Raw genomic sequence first — 8,153 nt, 5'->3', positions numbered from 1 at the left:
GTTAATCCCAATTTCCCAACTGATCCCAGTCACCTGTGCCATGTCCATGCATTCATTGTCTATATCTGCCCTGTGAATAAGTTCATCTCTACCATTTTTCTAGATTCCACATATATGCTTTAATATACCATATTTGTTTTTATAGAAAGACTTACTTCACTCTGTATGACTGACACTGGGTCCATCCATGCCTCTACAAAGGACCCAATATTTTTCATTTTTATGGCTGAGTAATATTCCATTGTATATATGTACCACAACTTCTTTATCCATTCATCTATCACTTGACATTACTTGACCTCTTTAAAATAATTTTCCCAAATGTAAAACAAGAATGGAAATAATAGTATCTATCTTTTAAAGCAAACAACGAACATTCAGTCATGACCATTTTTAAGAATTTTTATTGGGGTGACTGTCACTCTCTGTTCTAGTCAGGAAGTTCTGACAGTAGCAGCTAAAGTCAGAGTTCTTTGAATCAGGGCTCAGACCACTTCCACCTCCAAGGTGCCATTTGCTTGGAAGGAGGGAAATTTAAAAGCCTTTAATGAAATTTCAGTGAACCTTCATTCCTACTGGGAAAGTAGGCTGAATAATTGTGAGTGTTTCATCCAAATCTGTTCACTGGTTTAAAAATAAATGTTTTCATTTCCAAACTGATACCAACACAGAGAACCACAGGACATACTTTTTATTTGTTATTTGGTACTAATCATTAGGGCCTTCCCAGGTGGCTCAATGATAAACAATCCGGGGGCCAATGCAGGAGGCATAGGAGATTCGGGTTCAATCCCTGGGATGAGAAGATCCCCTGGAAGAAAAAATGGCAAACCACTCCTGTATTCTTGCATGAAAAATCCCATGGAAAAAGGAACCTGTAGGGCTATAGTCAACGAAGTCACGAAAAATCGGGCATGATTGAACATGCACACACTAATCATTAGTGTTCTTAAAATGTTATTTTTAAAAAGCCTGTCCAATTATCTCATCATAGTCTCGATAACAAATGAATAGTTGAACTTAAACATTAGGAAGTTTTCCAACATGAAACAACTAGAGTACTGAGCTGACAAGAAGACATGGAAAATTTACAATTTCTAAAGCAAAGTGTATTCACAGCCTGCAGATACCATGAATCTCTGCAAAATTCAGGGAACAGAGAGTTAACAACTGAAAACTGCTTGTCAGTTGTGCTGGAAATTTCCACTGCTTGTTTTATTGGCTACGCAATAGGTTACATGGAGAAGAGCTGTCTCCACGTGTGTGTGTGTGTGTGTGTGTGTGTGTGTGTTGCCTCTGTAAACCCTCTGCAATGCTCTATCTCAATGTTTTCCGTCCAGCTGTATTTTCCAGCTTTCTCTGAAGTCACCAGAGGGCCCCCTCCTGGCTTGTTTATTGTATAACCAATGCCCTGCTCTACATGGCCCTACTCCCAGTATGATCTATTAATAGTTCCCTTGCAAAGACATTATTAGTGGTGCTTGTTAATAAAATAATTAACTAGAATATATACTGACTTGTATAAACAAAGAAACTATTAATCCAGATCATTTGAAAGTTTGTGAAGAAAGTTAGAAGTTTAATCCCTTAGAGCAGCAAGGGACCTAAAACAGTACTTGAGAAAACCCCTTTTAAAAATTTTAGATGAGGAAATTCAGGCACGGAGGAAAGAAGCAATATTCCCCAAATCACAAAGCTAATTACAAAGTCTGGCTTTCGGACTAACACCGTACCGTCAACCGCACAAAGAGCAGAAATAGAGGGGTTACCCACTATAGTCATGACCTGCACTTAAGAAACAGCATGGGCCCTTAGGGAGCCCTGTTTGGGAAATAGAAATACCAGTATGGCACACTGAAATTCTATTCATGAAGCAAACATTGCAACATTGCAGAACTTAAATGTCAAAATAAATGTGCATAAAAAGAACGGACATGTCTCCCAAACCATCTGCCTTCCTTCTTGGAGATGGCAGACCCAGAGGAGGATGGCAGCTAAATCCCAGGTATGGGGGTGGGGCCAAGAATGGAGAAATGACACACTCTGGACCCCAGGTGGCTGGCCTGTCCAGGGTTAGCCTACAGGCCAATCCAAGGTAGAACTATGGAGAGATTTGGCTAAAGAGGAAAAGAGTGACCAAAGGAAGACAGAGGAAGATGCCTGCTTGCCTTGCTGGTGCCTCTGTTTTGATATCTGGGGGATACATGAAGTGTCTGAAGGCCTCCTGCTTTTCTCTCCAGGCAATTACTTCAAGGAGCATCTTCTATACCTTTTCACGCAGTCTTTGCATTTACAGCAATGCCAAAGGTGATCGTGTGGGCAGATGCAGTGCTCCCCCAGCCTCTGGAAACATCATTGCTCTTGTGACGTGGCTCCCTGCAGTTGGAGGGGAGGCTGGAAGCTTTCCTGGCAGAGGAAAAGGGGGCTTCCCAGGGCCAGGTTTGCAGGGGCCCCACAAGGGGGACTCTTAGAAAGCAGTCAGGTCCTTCCCAGAGTGAGGGGCACGTGACAGGACCAGGTGGGCTCTGCACAAGAATGGCCTCCAGGGAGCGCTCCAGACCCTGTCTGTACCACCAGCATTCATGCTTCCCTCACAGTCCTGTCAGGCTCATCGGCTACAAGACAGGAAATGCCTGTGGTCTAGAATTGTCAGGGGACCTGCATATTAACCTTGGTATGACTTTCCCAGACCTCCCCTCACCACCAAAGGGGAAAAAATTCATCTACCCATCACCAGTCAGGAACTTCAACAAATCTCTCCCCTTCTAGATCCATTTCCTGGAGTTACATTTATTTCAAATTGCCAGAGGAAAGGACTGAAGCTCAGAGAGATTCAGTGACTCTGAAATAATCAAGATTTTGGATCTGGATTCTCAAACTGAATGTTAGTGTCTTTTGCTGTGTGCTTTTCCCCCCTGCTCATCAGAGTATTTTCTCTTAGCATTTCAATGAGAGTTTATCAGCTCAACTCTTGTGTCTGAGAGAGACTCAGGATGGGCAAGGCAGGAACACTTTTCTTGTTAGAGAGAAGGTCATTAAAAGCATTGTTTTGGGGCTCCCCTGGGGATCTAGTGGTTAAGAATCTGCCTTGTAATGCAGGGTACATGGGTTCGATTCCTGGTCTGAGAGGATTGTGCATGCCACGGAGCAGCTAAGCCTATGCGCCACGACTAGTAAGCCAGTGCTTCAGAGTCCACAAGTCACAACTTAGCAGCCCATGTGCCGATAACTACGGAAACCTGTGCACCTAGAGTCCACGCTCAGCAAGAAGAGAAGCCACCACAATGAGAAGCCTGAGCACTGCAAGGAAGAGTAGCCCCAGCTCCCCACAGCTAGAGGTAGCCTGAGACCAGCGACGAAGACCCAGCACAGCCAAAAATAAAAAGAAAGAAATCTTTTTTTTTTTTTTTAAGGAAGCATTGTTGCGGCCTAATCTCTGTTCAGCTACAAATTTCCACTCAGCTAGGTTTCTAGGACACAGAGCTGGGTGGAGAAAGGATCTGGAGGGACAACCAGAATATACACAGTAGGGTACAATGATTGGAGCCTGGCCAGGATTCTGTAAAACAGGAGCAGAGCAGTTTGGCAAAGAAAAAATCAGATGGCTGCTACCCTAAGAAGAAGGACCAGGGCCCAACATAACAAATGTCCATTGCAAACTCCCAGGAGTGGAGCTAGTGCTCATTGTACACCCTGGGTAAAGACTGATGTTCAAAATCCACCACAGCTAGGTGGAGGTCCCCAGGGCTGGAAGACCTGGGCATATCCTCTGCCCTCCGGAGGCCACCAAGGTCTGTCTCTCTTCTCCATCTCCACCGGCATAGCGCAGGGGTCCCTCTTTGGGTATCGCCACGTGTCTGTTGCATTGCTGGTCTTCTCTTTCTGCATAAAACTGGCATCCAACCTAGGGGTCTATACCAGATAGATATTTGACAAAAGTTTGGGGATAAAATATTGTTGATTCAAAGAAGAAGGGTGAAAAAAAAAAAACAAAGAAGGGTGTGACTTTTCCTTAATCCTTTAAGTATTATGTCTCCCCTTCCATCCTCCCATTAAATAAATGGAAGAGAAAGAATAAAGTGAATCTGGTCTGGGGTTGGTAAGTGATATAGTTAAAAGTATTAAAGCAGTGACCTGAGTATCAGGAGAACTAGGTGGCTGCCCTCGTTGTATAGTCTGTGTGGAAGCAGGGCTTCTCACTCACTATTAATTGTGTCTTAGATTCTCTCACTATTAACTGAAATGCTCTGTGGCTTATCAGCCTCAGCACCACTGATATTTTTGGCTACACAGTTTTCTCTTGTTGGGGGAGGGAGTGTCCTGTACGTCACGGATGTGTAACAGCAGCCTTGATCTGTACTCACTAGATGCCAACAGCAACCTCTGCACCCTCAAGTGAGACAATGAGAAATGTCCCCAGACATTTGCAAATGTTCCTGAAAAACCTCCTCTGTTGACAACAGCTGGGCCAGATGACCTCTGCACCAGCTAAGGTATAGGCTTGGCTTCATGTTTCTGAGACTGAAAATAACAGGCTAATACAAGATAAAAATAATTTTTCTTGGCCTTCCCTGGTGGTCCAGAGTCTGCCTGCCAATGCAGGAGACACGGGTTTGACCCCCTGGTCTGGGAACAGTGCACATGCCTCAGGGCAATGAAGCCGGTGTGCCACAGCTTCTGAGCCCAGACCCTAAAGCCCATGTTCCACAGCAAGAGAAATCACTGCAGTGAGAAGAAACAAAGAGTAGCCCTCACTCACCACAGCTAAAAAGCCCACGTGCAGCAACGAAGACCCAGTGCAGCCAAAATTAAATAAAATTTTTTAAAAAAGAAGTCAATTCACCCTTAAAAAAAAAGAAATTAATTTTTCTCATAACAAAGTCAGAGCTGGTAAGGCAGCATTGCTCTGCCAAGTTGACAAGAACCCAGATTCCTTTTATCTTGTTATTTTGCCCTTCACAGGCTGTTTTCCATGCCTGGTTCAAGTGACATCCACATTCCAATCAGATTAGCAGGGTGAAAGGAGAAGGACAGAGGCAAGGAGGGTTACCTCTCTCTCCTTTAAGGGTTTGGCCTGTAATTTGCGTTTGTAATCACTCTCATCCCACTGGCCAGAAATTAGTCATAGGGCCATATCTAGCTACAAGAGAGCTAAATATAGTTTTCCTTTGCAAACTATTTAGCAAATATAGCTTTTCTTATGGGCTGCCATGAGCCAAGTTGAATTCATTTAAAATCAAATTTATGTCTGTTATTTTGCTTTATTTTAGAAAATTTTGGTTAATGGAGAGAGCTTGGGCAATATGTCCTTGGCTGACTTGGGGAGGTGGGAAGCAGAATCCTTCCCCTCTACGCTCTTTATCTCTTTCATCTCCTCTAACCATCAGAGCCCCCAAAGGCCAGCTATCTGGGTCATATGAATAGAATTCCAGGAGCCATGAAGGTTTGGCCGAAGACCTCAGAGGTGGTTGAGTTCATACGGAGGAAAATCCTGAGGGTCAACTTTCAGTTTCTGAATAGCTATAGAGAGAAGTATGTCACTGCCAAAGGCTCTAAAATGTGTCTGAAGCTGTGCTTAAACAGGTTTGTGTGAAAAGAGAGACAGAAGATCAAAGCAGATCAAAGCAAGCCCTGCAGAGTCAGAGATTCTGCCCAGGGCTGCATGACTTCTGACAGCGAGGGAGGGAACAGCTCGAAGCAAGTGGGGAACTAAGGTCTTTTGCTTACTGATGGGGCATCACTGGCTTTGTCTCTGGAATTGGAATTGCTGCCTTTTGAATGAGTTGATTATTGGTTGTTTTTCTCATCTAGATTGGAAAGTTATATACGATAGATAAAAAGTGTTTCCCCTCTGTTAGTTGATAACAGACAGCACAACAAAGATAATGCATAATATCCCCAGCATTCTACTTCATCCTTCTTATTACAGATAGTTAATTACTTATATACCTAACCAATTCTATAATTACCTAGGGTAATATATAAATTACCTATTGTAATATATAATTACCTATTTGTAGACTTATCTAATTAATATCATTTTCCCTTGATACATTTTTAAAAAACACTCATAGGAGGGGGAAAAAAAAGAGCTGAATTAAATTGCACTTGGTTCCTAGCTCAGGAAAGCCAGGTTGAATGGATAAGGAAATGTTTTTCTCTGTTATACAGCAAAACCATCCTTTTAAGTTAGTTTGTTGATTCTCAAGCTCTTAATTTCATCTGTGTTTCCTGTAGGCTATGGCTACAGTGACTGCAATTTTAAACTTTTTGTGTGTGAAGTGTCCTACACAAATAGAAAAATATAGAAAACATAGAAGAATGACCATAAAGTGAACACTCATCTTTCCATCCAGGACAAGACGTAGAACACCAGCACCTCAAACCCTCACTCTGTTCCAGTCACTACTCCATTTCCCCCCAAAACATACATACTATTCTGACTTAACAGAGTAGCTCTGTTTTGCCTATTTTGAACTTTGTATAAGTAGAAGCATGCATTTTCTTAAGATACATGTTTTTAGAAGGAAAACTTTGATACTTATGTATACCACTGGGTCAGTGAGCTGAGGTGAAAATCTACAACATAGGGTCAATGTAACTTTGTGTCATAAACAAAGTTCATCTCTATGTTCCATGCTTATTCCTCCAGAAAAAGAACAAGTCTGATGAATGTGTCCCAGAGACCCAGAAGCATTTCCTGGGAACCAGAAACTTATACCCAAACATATGTTACCTTTGGCAAGAATCCAAAAAGCTTCTTTAAGCAGTCAGATACTGACAGATGGGATTTAGTGAAGAGGAGGATATGAAGGAAGAAAAGGAGGAGAAAGACTGAAGACAGAGAGAGGTAAGATTTTGCCTTCTTTCTTAATTGTTTTTGGAGTGGTCATTAGATAGAAGCACCCACAGTAAACTCATATTTTTTATTTGCTTGAAAGAGGAAAGTATTAGTTGCTCAGTTGTGACTGTTTGTGACCCCATGGACTATAGCCCGCCAGGCTCCTCTGTCCACGGAATTCTCCACGCAAAAATACTGGAGTGGGTTGTCATTTCCTTCTCCAGGGGATCTTCCCAACCCAGGGATCCAACCCACGTCTCTTGCATCGCAGGGTGATTCCTTACCATTTGAGCCACCAGGGAAGCCCCTTTTATTTGTTTATAGATCAGTAACTAGCTGAACCAGGAGAGAGAAAAAAAATTGAAAATTAAAGACAGGTAACAATAGCCAGATTTCACTGAGTTTTGCTGCATAACAACCAACCTCCAAATACCAATAACTTAAAACAGTAAAGGCTTTTCCTGTACTCATATTACTTCAGCTGCTGTAGGTTCCCCTTTTCCTCATGTTTTTTTTTTTTTTCTGTAATACAAACTTAAGGACCCTTTCTGATCTTGGATATAATATTCTTGAGGCAGAAAAAAGCTAAAAAGAGGTGGCAGAGCTACTTGGTGGCTATTAAAACTTCTGCTTGAAATTGACATATATCGTTTCTGCTAATATTTCATTAACAAAAGCATGTTTCTTGGTGAAGTTGACATTAGTCCTTTCTGGGAAAGCCAGATGATAAGAGAAAAATGATGCAGACTATATCCAGGGGGCATATTAATGAAGATCAACCAGAAATTATATATGAAAATCAGAGGGAAATTCCTCCAAACTCAATAAACTCAGTCAGAACCTATCTGTTTTGGTGGATCAATTATATCAGAAATTCCACTGAACAATTAAACCTATTTGTGTGAGAAGCCCATACTGTCCCTGTATGAACAATGACTTCTCCAGGAAGCATCTTTTACTCGTTGCCCTAGATTTCCAATATATTCTTTGTTTCCTTGGAGAATGTGAAGAATTCTAAGGGTACAACTCAAATGAAAGGAAGAGCCATGCCTAATCCTTGCTTTGTACCCGGAAGCCTCCGCTGTGGGCTGATCTTTAGTGTTTCTTCTGTTGGCTAATCCTCCTCTTGATGGACTTCTCTGTGAGGATATAAAGTATCCATCTTCAAGCAAACATAGACTGTGATGTATTTTCAGAAATTTCATGATGTCTGATCCTTGCTGACAATGTGAATCCTGTCTTCATACTGAAAATACAGGAAAGTAATTCCCTGTTTCTTCAGGTTTTGGGGGTGGAGGGAGAGGGAAATAAA

At 42.1% G+C, this 8,153-nt stretch overlaps 1 long non-coding RNA gene across 1 annotated transcript; it reads right to left on the bottom strand.

Moving 5' to 3' along the window:
• Positions 1–676: 676 nt before the first annotated feature.
• Positions 677–5,881, bottom strand: LOC133233671 (uncharacterized). The gene is made up of 2 exons (XR_009731803.1): positions 4,760–5,881; positions 677–3,912 (listed from the first exon to the last, which is right to left on the bottom strand). It is a non-coding gene; the product is annotated as an uncharacterized LOC133233671 (long non-coding RNA).
• Positions 5,882–8,153: the final 2,272 nt, after the last annotated feature.

This window comes from Bos javanicus, chromosome 20 (assembly GCF_032452875.1).
Source record: "Bos javanicus breed banteng chromosome 20, ARS-OSU_banteng_1.0, whole genome shotgun sequence".
NCBI classification, from domain to species: Eukaryota; Metazoa; Chordata; class Mammalia; order Artiodactyla; family Bovidae; genus Bos; species Bos javanicus.
This window is presented reverse-complemented; position numbering and strand designations above follow the sequence as displayed.